Source organism: Anser brachyrhynchus (genome assembly GCF_964034855.1).
Source record: "Anser brachyrhynchus genome assembly, chromosome: 3".
NCBI lineage: Eukaryota > Metazoa > Chordata > Aves > Anseriformes > Anatidae > Anser > Anser brachyrhynchus.
This window is the reverse complement of record NC_137696.1, coordinates 12336734-12350356: the sequence shown is the minus strand read 5'-3', so window position 1 is coordinate 12350356 and position 13623 is coordinate 12336734.

Here is a 13623-nt window from a genome sequence, read left to right as displayed (position 1 = left end):
AACGATTAGGGCGTGGTCGTGGAATTCAACGAGTTCTTCTATGATGGGTGATGAGGCGTCTTGGAATCCTAGTTGGGAGTGGTTGGCCACATGAGATGTACAGGATTTTTACCTGTGATTTAGTCTTGACAAGGCTATGTAATTGGTTTACTAACGTCTCATAAGAAAGAAGCATGAGCGGTTAATGCAGTTGGCTTGAAACCAGCATGTGAGGGTTCGATTCCTTCCTTTCTTGTACTTGGACGAAGGCCGGTTCCTCGAAAGTATGGTATGGGGGAGGGCAGCCGTGGATTCATTCAACGTTTGTGGTAGTTAGTTCTGGTTGTAGGACTTTTCGTTTGGCCGGAAAGGCTTCTCAGATGATGAATATTAGTATGATTACGGCTACTATTGAGATTAGGGAGCCGATGGAGGAAATGGTGTTTCATAGTGTGTAGGCGTCGGGATAGTCCGAGTATCGTCGGGGTATTCCTGCTAGGCCTAGGAAGTGCTGGGGGAAGAACGTTAGGTTTACTCTTGTAAATATTACCCCGAAGTGGGCTTTTGCTCATGTTTGGTGTAGGGTAAACCCAGTGAGTAGTGGGAATCAGTGAGTAAATCCTGCTAGAATGGCAAAGACGGCGCCTATGGATAGGACGTAGTGGAAGTGGGCAACTACGTAGTACGTGTCGTGCAGGGCGATGTCTAGGGAAGAGTTTGCAAGAACGATTCCTGTTAATCCTCCGATGGTAAATAGGAAGATAAATCCTAGAGCTCATAGTATTGGGGGGGTCTCATTTGATTGTTCCTCCGTGCAGGGTGGCTAGTCAGCTAAATACTTTGATTCCGGTAGGGATGGCAATGATTATAGTGGCTGATGTAAAGTAGGCTCGGGTATCAACGTCTATTCCTACTGTAAACATGTGGTGAGCTCAGACGATGAATCCTAGGAAGCCGATGGATAGTATGGCTCAGACTATTCCCATGTAGCCGAAGGGCTCCTTTTTGCCTGAGTAGTACGTGACTACGTGTGAGATGATTCCGAACCCCGGTAGGATCAGAATATAGACTTCTGGGTGTCCGAAGAATCAGAATAGGTGTTGGTACAGGATTGGGTCTCCTCCTCCAGCGGGGTCGAAGAATGTGGTGTTTAGGTTTCGATCAGTTAGTAATATTGTAATACCGGCGGCGAGTACGGGGAGTGATAGAAGGAGTAGGATGGCGGTAATTAGTACGGATCAGACAAATAGTGGGGTTTGGTATTGTGAGAGTGCGGGGGGTTTTATGTTGATGGCTGTGGTGATAAAGTTGATGGCCCCAAGGATGGAGGAGATACCGGCTAAGTGGAGTGAGAAGATAGCCAGGTCTACTGAAGCTCCGGCGTGGGCAAGGTTACCTGCTAGGGGAGGGTAGACAGTTCAGCCTGTGCCGGCGCCAGCTTCTACAGTGGATGAGACTAGTAGTAGGAGGAATGATGGGGGGAGGAGTCAAAAGCTTATGTTGTTTATTCGCGGGAATGCTATGTCGGCGGCACCGATTATGAGGGGGACTACTCAGTTGCCGAATCCTCCGATCATGAGCGGATGCAGTGCAGTGAGTCCAGAGAGTGCACTGGCACCACTGGGCATGCAGTGCAGTGAGTCCAGAGAGTGCACTGGCACCACTGGGGATGCACTTCAGTGACTCCAGAGAGTGCACTGGCACCACTGGGGATGCAGTGCAGTGAGTCCAAAGACTTCACTGGCAAAACTGGGGATGCAGTGCAGTGAGTCCAGAGAGTGCACTGGCACCACTGGGGATGCAGTGCAGTGAGTCCAGAGATTGCACTGGCACCACCGGCGATGCAGTGCAGTGAGTCCAGAGAGTGCACTGGCACCACTGGGGATGCACTGCAGTGAGTCCAGAGAGTGCACTGGCACCACTGGTGATGCAGTACAGTGAGTCCAGAGAGTGCACTGGCACCACTGGGGATGCACTGCAGTGAGTCCAGAGAGTGCACTGGCACCACTGGGGATGCACTGCAGTGAGTCCAGAGAGTGCACTGACACGACTGGGGATGCAGTGCAGTGAGTCCAGAGAGTGCACTGGCACCACTGGGGATGCAGTGCAGTGAGTCCAGAGAGTGCTCTGGCACCACTGGGGATGCAGTGCAGTGAGTCCAGAGAGTGCACTGGCACCACTGGGGATGCAGTCCAGTGAGTCCAGAGAGTGCACTGGCACCACTGGGGATGCAGTCCAGTGAGTCCAGAGAGTGCACTGGCACCACTGGGGATGCAGCGCAGTGACTGCAGAGAGTACACTGGCACCACCGGGGATTCACTGCAGTGATTCCAGAGAGTGCACTGGCACCACCTGTGATGCAGTGCAGTGAGTCCAGTGAGTGCACTGGCACCACTGGGGATGCAGTGCTGTGACTCCAGAGAGCGCACTGGCACCACTGGGGATGCAGTGCAGTGAGTCCAGTGAGTGCACTGGCACCACTGGGGGTGCAGTACAGTGAGTCCAGAGAGTGCACTGACACCACTGGGGATGCAGTGCAGTGAGTCCAGAGAGTGCACTGGCACCAATGGGGATGCAGTGCAGTGAGTCCAGAGAGTGCACTGGCACCACTGGGGATGCAGTGCAGTGAGACCAGAGAGTACACTGGCACCACTGGGGATGCACTGCAGTGAGTCCAGAGAGTGCACTGGCACCACTGGGGATGTACTGCAGTTAGTCCAGAGAGTGCACTGTCTCCACTGGGGATGCAGTACAGTGAGTCCAGAGAGTGCACTGGCACCAGTGGGGATGCAGTACTGTGAGTCCAGAGAGTGCACTGGCACCACTGGACATGCAGTGCAGTGAGTCCAGAGAGTGCACTGGCACCACTGGGGATGCACTTCAGTGACTCCAGAGAGTGCACTGGCACCACTGGGGATGCAGTGCAGTGAGTCCAAAGACTTCACTGGCACCACTGGGGATGCAGTGCAGTGAGTCCAGAGAGTGCACTGGCACCACTGGGGATGCAGTGAAGTGAGTGCAGAGAGTGCACTGGCACCACTGGGGATGCACTGCAGTGAGCCCAGAGAGTGCACTGGCACCACTGGGGATGCACTACAGTGAGTCCAGAGAGTGCACTGGCACCACTGGGGATGCAGTGCAGTGAGTCCAGAGAGTGCACTGGCACCACTGGGGATGCAGTGCAGTGAGTCCAGTGAGTGTACTGGCACCACTGGGGATGCACTTCAGTGAGCCCAGAGAGTGCACTGGCACCACTGAGAATGCACTTCAGTGAGTCCAGAGAGTGCACTGGCACCACTGGGGATGCACTGCAGTGATTCCAGAGAGTGCACTAGCACCAATGGGGATGCAGTGCAGTGAATCCTGTGAGTACACTGGCACCACTGGGGATGCAGTGCAGTGAGTCCAGAGAGCTCACTGGCACCACTGGGGATGCAGTGCAGTGAGTCCAGAGAGTGCACTGGCACCACTGGAGATGCAGTACAGTGAGTCCAGTGAATGCACTGGAACCACTTGGGATGCAGTGCAGTGAGTCCAGAGAGTGCACTGGCACCACTGCTGATGCAGTACAGTGAGTCCAGTGAGTGCACTGGTACCACTGGGCCTGCAGTGCAGTGAGTCCAGAGAGTGCACTGGCACCACTGGGGATGCAGTGCAGTGAGTCCAGAGAGTGCACTGGCACCACCGATGATGCAGTACAGTGAGTCCAGTGAGTGCACTGGCACCACTGGGGATGTAGTGCAGTGACTCGAGAGAGTGCACTGGCACCACTGGGGATGCAGTGCAGTGAGTCCAGAGAGTGCACTGGCACCACTGGGGATGCAGTGCAGTGAGTCCAGAGAGTACACTGGCAGCAGTGGGGATGCAGTGTAGTGAGTCCAGAGACTTCACTGGCACCACTGGGGATGCAGTGCAGTGAGTCCAGAGAGTGCACTGGCACCACTGGGGATGCAGTGCAGTGAGTCCAGAGACTTCACTGGCACCACTGGGGATGCAGTGCAGTGAGTCCAGAGAGTGCATTGACACCACTGGGGCTGCAGTGCAGTGAGTCCAGAGAGTGCACTGGCACCACTGGGGATGCACTGCTGTGAGTCCAGAGAGTGCACTGGCACCACTGGTGATGCAGTACAGTGAGTCCAGAGAGTGCACTGGCACCACTGGGGATGCACTGCAGTGAGTCCAGAGAGTGCACTGGCACCACTGGGGATGCACTACAGTGAGTCCAGAGATTGCACTGGCACCACTGGGGATGCAGTGCAGTGAGTCCAGAGAGTGCACTGGCACCACTGGGGATGCACTTCAGTGAGTACAGAGAGTGCACAGACACCACTGCGGATACAGTGCAGTGAGTCCAGAGAGTGCACTGGCACCACTGGGGATGCAGTGCAGTGAGTCCAGAGAGTGCTCTGGCACCACTGGGGATGCAGTGCAGTGAGTCCAGAGAGTACACTGGCACCACTGGGGATGCAGTGCAGTGAGTCCAGAGAGTGCACTGGCACCACAGGGGATGTAGTGCATTGAGTCCAGAGAGTGCACTGGCACCACTGGGGATGCACTTCAGTGAGTACAGAGAGTGCACAGACACCACTGCGGATACAGTGCAGTGAGTCCAGAGAGTGCACTGGCACCACTGGGGATGCAGTGCAGTGAGTCCAGAGAGTGCTCTGGCACCACTGGGGATGCAGTGCAGTGAGTCCAGAGAGTACACTGGCACCACTGGGGATGCAGTGCAGTGAGTCCAGAGAGTGCACTGGCACCACAGGGGATGTAGTGCATTGAGTCCAGAGAGTGCACTGGCACCACTGGTGATGCAGTCCAGTGAGTCCAGTGAATGAGTGGACTGCATCCCCAGTGGTGTCAGTGCACTCTCTGGACTCACTGTACTGCACCCCCAGTGGTGCCAGTGCACTCACTGGACTCACTGCACTGCATCACAGGTGGTGCCAGTGCACTCTCTGGACTCACTGCAGTGAATCCCCGGTGGTGCCAGTGTACTCTCTGCAGTCACTGCGCTGCATCCCCAGTGGTGCCAGTGTACTCACTGGACTCACTGGACTGCATCCCCAGTGGTGCCAGTGCACTCTCTGGACTCACTGCACTGCATCCCCAGTGGTGCCAGTGCACTCTCTGGACTCACTGCACTGCATCCCCAGTGGTGCCAATGCACTCACTGGACTCACTGCAGTGCATCCCCAGTGGTGCCAGTGCACTCTCTGGACTCACTGCACTGCATCCCCAGTCGTGTCAGTGCACTCTCTGGACTCACTGAAGTGCATCCCCAGTTGTGCCAGTGCACTCTCTGGACTCAATGCACTGCATCCCCAGTAGTGCCAGTGCACTCTCTGGACTCAGTGCACTGCATCCCCAGTGGTGCCAGTGCAATCTCTGGACTCACTGTAGTGCATCCCCACTGCTGCCAGTGCACTCTCTGGACTCACTGCACTGCATCCCCAGTGGTGCCAGTGCACTCTCTGGACTCACTGTACTGCATCACCAGTGGTGCCAGTGCACTCTCTGGACTCACTGCAGTGCATCCCCAGTGGTGCCAGTGCACTCTCTGGACTCACTGCACTGCATCGCCGGTGGTGCCAGTGCAATCTCTGGACTCACTGCACTGCATCCCCAGTGGTGCCAGTGCACTCTCTGGACTCACTGCACTGCATCCCCAGTTTTGCCAGTGAAGTCTTTGGACTCACTGCACTGCATCCCCAGTGGTGCCAGTGCACTCTCTGGAGTCACTGAAATGCATCCCCAGTGGTGCCAGTGCACTCTCTGGACTCACTGCACTGCATGCCCAGTGGTGCCAGTGCACTCTCTGGACTCACTGCACTGCATCCGCTCATGATCGGAGGATTCGGCAACTGAGTAGTCCCCCTCATAATCGGTGCCCCCGACATAGCATTCCCGCGAATAAACAACATAAGCTTTTGACTCCTCCCCCCATCATTCCTCCTACTACTAGTCTCATCCACTGTAGAAGCTGGCGCCGGCACAGGCTGAACTGTCTACCCTCCCCTAGCAGGTAACCTTGCCCACGCCGGAGCTTCAGTAGACCTGGCTATCTTCTCACTCCACTTAGCCGGTATCTCCTCCATCCTTGGGGCCATCAACTTTATCACCACAGCCATCAACATAAAACCCCCCGCACTCTCACAATACCAAACCCCACTATTTGTCTGATCCGTACTAATTACCGCCATCCTACTCCTTCTATCACTCCCCGTACTCGCCGCCGGTATTACAATATTACTAACTGATCGAAACCTAAACACCACATTCTTCGACCCCGCTGGAGGAGGAGACCCAATCCTGTACCAACACCTATTCTGATTCTTCGGACACCCAGAAGTCTATATTCTGATCCTACCGGGGTTCGGAATCATCTCACACGTAGTCACGTACTACTCAGGCAAAAAGGAGCCCTTCGGCTACATGGGAATAGTCTGAGCCATACTATCCATCGGCTTCCTAGGATTCATCGTCTGAGCTCACCACATGTTTACAGTAGGAATAGACGTTGATACCCGAGCCTACTTTACATCAGCCACTATAATCATTGCCATCCCTACCGGAATCAAAGTATTTAGCTGACTAGCCACCCTGCACGGAGGAACAATCAAATGAGACCCCCCCCAATACTATGAGCTCTAGGATTTATCTTCCTATTTACCATCGGAGGATTAACAGGAATCGTTCTTGCAAACTCTTCCCTAGACATCGCCCTGCACGACACGTACTACGTAGTTGCCCACTTCCACTACGTCCTATCCATAGGCGCCGTCTTTGCCATTCTAGCAGGATTTACTCACTGATTCCCACTACTCACTGGGTTTACCCTACACCAAACATGAGCAAAAGCCCACTTCGGGGTAATATTTACAAGAGTAAACCTAACGTTCTTCCCCCAGCACTTCCTAGGCCTAGCAGGAATACCCCGACGATACTCGGACTATCCCGACGCCTACACACTATGAAACACCATTTCCTCCATCGGCTCCCTAATCTCAATAGTAGCCGTAATCATACTAATATTCATCATCTGAGAAGCCTTTCCGGCCAAACGAAAAGTCCTACAACCAGAACTAACTACCACAAACGTTGAATGAATCCACGGCTGCCCTCCCCCATACCATACTTTCGAGGAACCGGCCTTCGTCCAAGTACAAGAAAGGAAGGAATCGAACCCTCACATGCTGGTTTCAAGCCAACTGCATTCACCGCTCATGCTTCTTTCTTATGAGACGTTAGTAAACCAATTACATAGCCTTGTCAAGACTAAATCACAGGTAAAAATCCTGTACATCTCATGTGGCCAACCACTCCCAACTAGGATTCCAAGACGCCTCATCACCCATCATAGAAGAACTCGTTGAATTCCACGACCACGCCCTAATCGTTGCCCTAGCTATCTGCAGCCTAGTTCTCTACCTTTTAGCCCACATACTAACAGAAAAACTCTCGTCCAATGCTGTAGACGCCCAAGAAGTAGAGCTGATCTGGACAATCCTACCTGCTATCGTCCTGGTACTCCTCGCCCTCCCATCCCTACAAATCCTCTACATAATGGACAAAATCGATGAACCAGACCTCACCCTAAAAGCCATCGGCCACCGATGATACTGAAGCTACGAATACACAGACTTCAAAGACCTATCATTCGACTCCTACATAGTGCCCACCCCAGACTTACCCAACGGCCACTTCCGACTGCTAGAAGTTGACCACCGCGTAGTTATCCCAATAGAATCCCCCATCCGCGTGATCATTACTGCAGGAGACGTACTCCACTCCTGAGCAGTCCCAACGCTCGGAGTTAAAACAGACGCAATCCCAGGCCGACTAAACCAAACTTCATTCATTACCACCCGGCCTGGGATTTTTTACGGACAATGCTCAGAAATTTGCGGGGCTAATCACAGCTACATACCCATTGTAGTAGAATCAACCCCACTCCCACATTTCGAGGCCTGATCGTCCCTTCTATCATCATCCTAATCATTAAGAAGCTATGCAACAGCACTAGCCTTTTAAGCTAGCCAAAGAGGGACTTCCCCCTCCTTAATGATATGCCACAGCTTAACCCCGCACCATGATTTTCAATCATAATTATAACCTGATTAACCCTAGCACTCCTCATCCAACCAAAACTACTAGCCTTCACCACAACCAACCCCCCATCAAATAAGACCTCCCTCACTACCAAACCCACACCATGATCCTGACCATGAACCTAAGCTTCTTTGACCAATTTTCCAGCCCCAATCTATTCGGCATCCCCTTAATCCTACTATCCCTACTCTTCCCAGCCCTACTATTCCCGTCCCCAAACAACCGATGAATCAACAACCGCCTTTCTACTATCCAAACATGACTCCTTCACCTAATCACAAAACAACTAATAGTCCCACTCAACAAAAATGGCCACAAATGAGCCATAATATTTACATCCCTAATAATCATACTTCTTACAATCAACCTTCTAGGCCTCCTTCCATATACATTCACCCCAACCACCCAACTATCTATGAACATAGCCCTAGCCTTCCCACTATGGCTCGCCACACTACTAACAGGCCTACGAAACCAACCATCAGCCTCTTTAGCCCACCTATTACCCGAAGGTACCCCTACACCCCTAATCCCCGCACTAATCCTGATCGAAACAACCAGCCTACTAATCCGCCCCCTAGCCCTCGGAGTCCGCCTTACAGCCAACCTTACAGCAGGACACTTACTCATCCAACTCATCTCTACAGCCTCCATTGCATTAATACCCACCCTTCCTGCAGTATCCATCCTAACAATAATCATCCTACTACTCCTAACCATCCTAGAAGTAGCAGTAGCCATAATCCAGGCCTACGTCTTCGTGCTCCTTCTAAGCCTATACTTACAAGAAAACATCTAATGGCACACCAAGCACACTCATACCACATAGTTGACCCAAGCCCTTGACCAATCTTCGGGGCAGCCGCCGCCCTACTCACAACCTCAGGATTAATCATGTGATTCCACTACAACTCATCCATACTACTAACCCTAGGCCTCATCTCAATACTCCTAGTAATACTCCAATGATGACGAGACATTGTACGAGAAAGCACCTTCCAAGGCCATCACACTCCCACAGTCCAAAAAGGCCTACGATACGGCATAATCCTTTTCATCACATCCGAAGCATTCTTCTTCTTAGGGTTCTTCTGAGCGTTCTTCCACTCGAGCCTGGCCCCAACCCCAGAACTAGGAGGCCAATGACCCCCAACAGGAATTAAACCACTCAACCCGATAGAAGTCCCCCTACTAAACACAGCCATCCTACTAGCCTCAGGCGTTACCGTAACGTGAGCCCATCACAGCATCACAGAAGGAAACCGAAAACACGCCATCCACGCCCTAACCCTAACGATCCTCCTGGGATTCTACTTCACAGCCCTACAAGCAATAGAATACCACGAAGCCCCATTCTCAATCGCCGATAGCGTCTACGGATCTACCTTCTTCGTTGCCACTGGATTCCACGGACTCCACGTAATCATCGGATCCTCCTTCCTGACCGTCTGCCTCTTCCGACTGATCAAGTTCCACTTTACATCAGACCACCACTTCGGATTCGAGGCAGCAGCCTGATACTGACACTTCGTAGACGTCATCTGACTATTCCTCTACATAACCATCTACTGATGAGGATCTTGCTCTTCTAGTATATTAATTACAATTGACTTCCAATCTCTAGAATCTGGTATAAACCCAGAGGAGAGCAATGAACGCACTCATGTTCATATTCGCCCTATCATCAATCCTAAGCGCCGCCCTAACCGCATTAAACTTCTGACTCGCCCAAATAAACCCCGACTCAGAGAAACTCTCACCGTACGAATGTGGATTCGACCCACTTGGATCTGCTCGATTACCATTCTCAGTCCGATTCTTCCTCAGTAGCCATCCTGTTCGTCCTATTCGACCTAGAAATCGCCCTCCTACTCCCCCTGCCATGAGCCGTCCAACTCCAATCCCCCCTAATGACCCTCACCTGAACTGTAGTGATCCTCCTTCTCCTAACACTCGGACTGGCCTACGAGTGAATTCAAGGGGGCCTAGAATGAGCAGAATAACAGAAAGTTAGTCTAACCAAAAAGATAGCTGGTTTCGACCCAGCAGATTACAGCCAACCCTGTAACTTTCTTATGTCGCCCCTACATTTAAGCTTCTACTCAGCCTTCATTTTCAGCGGACTAGGGCTAGCCTTCCACCGAACCCACCTAGTATCCGCCCTACTATGCCTTGAAAGCATAATATTATCGATATTCGTAGGCCTATCAATATGATCCATCGAAAACCAAGTCTCCTCATTCACCATGGTACCAATTCTCATGCTAACCTTCTCAGCGTGTGAGGCGGGCACAGGCCTGGCCATCCTAGTAGCTTCCACCCGCACACATGGCTCCGACCATCTACACAACCTAAACCTCCTGCAATGCTAAAAATCATCCTACCCACAATCATACTTCTTCCAACAGCCCTGCTGTCTCCACCAAAATTTCTATGGACTAACACCACCTTATACAGCCTCCTAATCGCTGCCCTAAGCCTACAGTGATTAATCCCAACCTACTACCCCTACAAATTTTTATCCAACTGAACAGGAATTGACCAAATCTCATCCCCCCTCCTAGTACTATCCTGCTGACTACTCCCACTCATAGCAAGCCAAAACCACCTGCAACAAGAACCCCTACAACGCAAACGAATCTTTATCTCAACCTTAGTCGCAGTCCAGCCATTCATCCTACTAGCCTTTTCCACCACAGAACTAGCACTATTTTACATCTCATTTGAAGCAACCCTCATTCCCACCCTAATCTTAATCACCCGATGGGGGAACCAACCAGAACGCCTAAGCGCTGGCATCTACCTGCTATTCTACACGCTAGTAAGCTCTCTACCCCTGCTAATCACAATCATACACCTATACGTGAAAATTGGCACCCTGCACCTGCCAACCCTACAACTAACCCACCCAACCCTATCCACCTCATGGACAGGAATACTATCAGGTCTAGCACTGCTCATAGCATTCATAGTAAAAGCCCCACTATACGGCCTACACCTCTGACTGCCAAAAGCCCACGTAGAAGCACCCATCGCAGGCTCAATACTCCTCGCCGCCCTACTACTAAAGCTAGGAGGATACGGAATTATACGAGTCACTCTATTTATGGGCCCACTGTCCAACCTCCTGCACTACCCCTTCCTAACCCTGGCCCTATGAGGCGCCCTAATGACTAGCTCAATCTGCCTACGACAGACAGACCTAAAATCACTAATCGCTTATTCATCCGTTAGCCACATAGGCCTAGTTATCGCCGCAGGAATAATCCAAACCCACTGATCATTCTCAGGGGCAATGATCCTAATAATTTCCCATGGACTAACTTCCTCCATACTATTCTGCCTAGCCAACACAAACTATGAACGTACGCACAGCCGAATTCTACTACTCACACGAGGCCTACAACCTCTCCTACCACTCATAGCTACCTGATGATTGCTGGCCAATCTAACAAACATAGCCTTACCCCCAACAACAAACCTCATAGCAGAGCTAACCATTATAATCACCTTATTCAACTGATCTGCCTTCACGATCATCCTAACAGGAATCGCAACCCTACTAACCGCCTCCTACACCTTATTCATACTACTAATGACCCAACGAGGCTCAATCCCCTCCCACATCACATCTATGCAAAACTCAACCACGCGAGAACACCTGCTCATAACACTCCACATTATCCCAATATTCCTCCTAATCCTCAAACCCGAACTGATCTCCGGAATCCCCTCATGCAAGTATAGTTTAAACCAAACATTAGACTGTGATTCTAAGAATAGAAGTTCAAACCTTCTTACCTGCCGAGGGGAGGGTTTAACCAACAAGAGCTGCTAACTCTTACATCTGAGCCTAAAACCTCAGCCCCCTTACTTTTAAAGGATAACAGCAATCCACTGGTCTTAGGAACCACCCATCTTGGTGCAAATCCAAGTAAAAGTAGTGAACCCCACACTACTAATCAACTCCCTCACACTACTCACGCTGACAATCCTCCTAACCCCAATCATCCTGCCATTTCTATTTAAAAACTTTAAAAACACCCCACAAGCCACCACCCGCGCTGTTAAAACCGCATTCCTAATTAGCCTAGCCCCTACAACCGCATTCATCTACTCGGGAGTAGAATCTGTCACCTGCCACTGGGAGTGAAAATTCATTATAAACTTTAAAATCCCCCTGAGCCTAAAAATAGACCAATACTCAATAACATTTCTTCCAATCGCCCTATTTGTAACATGATCAATCCTACAATTCGCCATATGATACATGGCCTCAGAGCCATACGTAACAAAATTTTTCACCTACCTACTGACATTCCTAGTCGCCATACTCCTCCTAACAACCGCAAACAACATATTCCTCCTATTCGTAGGCTGGGAAGGAGTACGAATCATGTCCTTCCTTCTCATCGGCTGATGACAAGGCCGAGCAGATGCCAACACCGCCGCCCTACAAGCCGTAATCTACAACCGAATCGGAGACATCGGACTGATCCTGAGCATAGCATGACTAGCTTCAACATTCAACACCTGAGAGATCCAACAAGCCGTACACCCCCACCAAACCCCAATCCTCCCCCTCATAGGATTAATCCTCGCAGCCGCAGGAAAATCCGCCCAATTTGGACTCCACCCATGACTGCCCGCAGCAATAGAAGGCCCCACCCCAGTATCAGCCCTACTGCACTCCAGTACCATAGTAGTAGCCGGAATCTTCCTGCTCATCCGCATGCACCCCCTGCTAGCCACCAACCAGACAGCCCTAACTGCCTGCCTATGCCTAGGTGCTCTATCAACCCTATTCGCTGCCACATGCGCCCTAACCCAAAATGACATCAAAAAAATCATTGCTTTCTCAACATCCAGCCAACTAGGACTAATAATAGTCACTATCGGACTAAACCTCCCACAACTAGCCTTCCTACACATCTCAACCCATGCCTTCTTTAAAGCCATACTATTCCTATGCTCAGGGTCTATCATCCACAACCTAAACGGAGAACAAGATATCCGAAAGATAGGAGGCCTACAGAAAATACTCCCAGTCACTACTTCCTGCCTAACCATCGGAAACCTGGCGCTGATAGGAACCCCATTCCTAGCCGGATTCTACTCAAAAGACCTCATCATCGAAAGCTTAAACACATCATACCTAAATACTTGAGCCCTACTCCTAACCCTTATAGCCACAGCATTCACCGCAACCTACAGCATCCGCATAACCATCCTAGTCCAAGCTGGACAAACCCGAATCCCCCCAATAGTATCAATAAACGAAAACAACCCACTAATCACCGCCCCCCTAACCCGACTCGCCCTAGGCAGCATTACAGCAGGAATAATCATTACCTCTTTCATCACACCAACCAAAACCCCCCCAATAACCATACCCCTTATCACCAAAACCGCTGCCATCCTCATAACAATCCTAGGAATCATCCTAGCCCTAGAACTATCGAACATAACACACACCCTCACTCACCCCAAACCAAACCCCCTCATAAACTTCTCCTCTGCATTAGGGTACTTCAA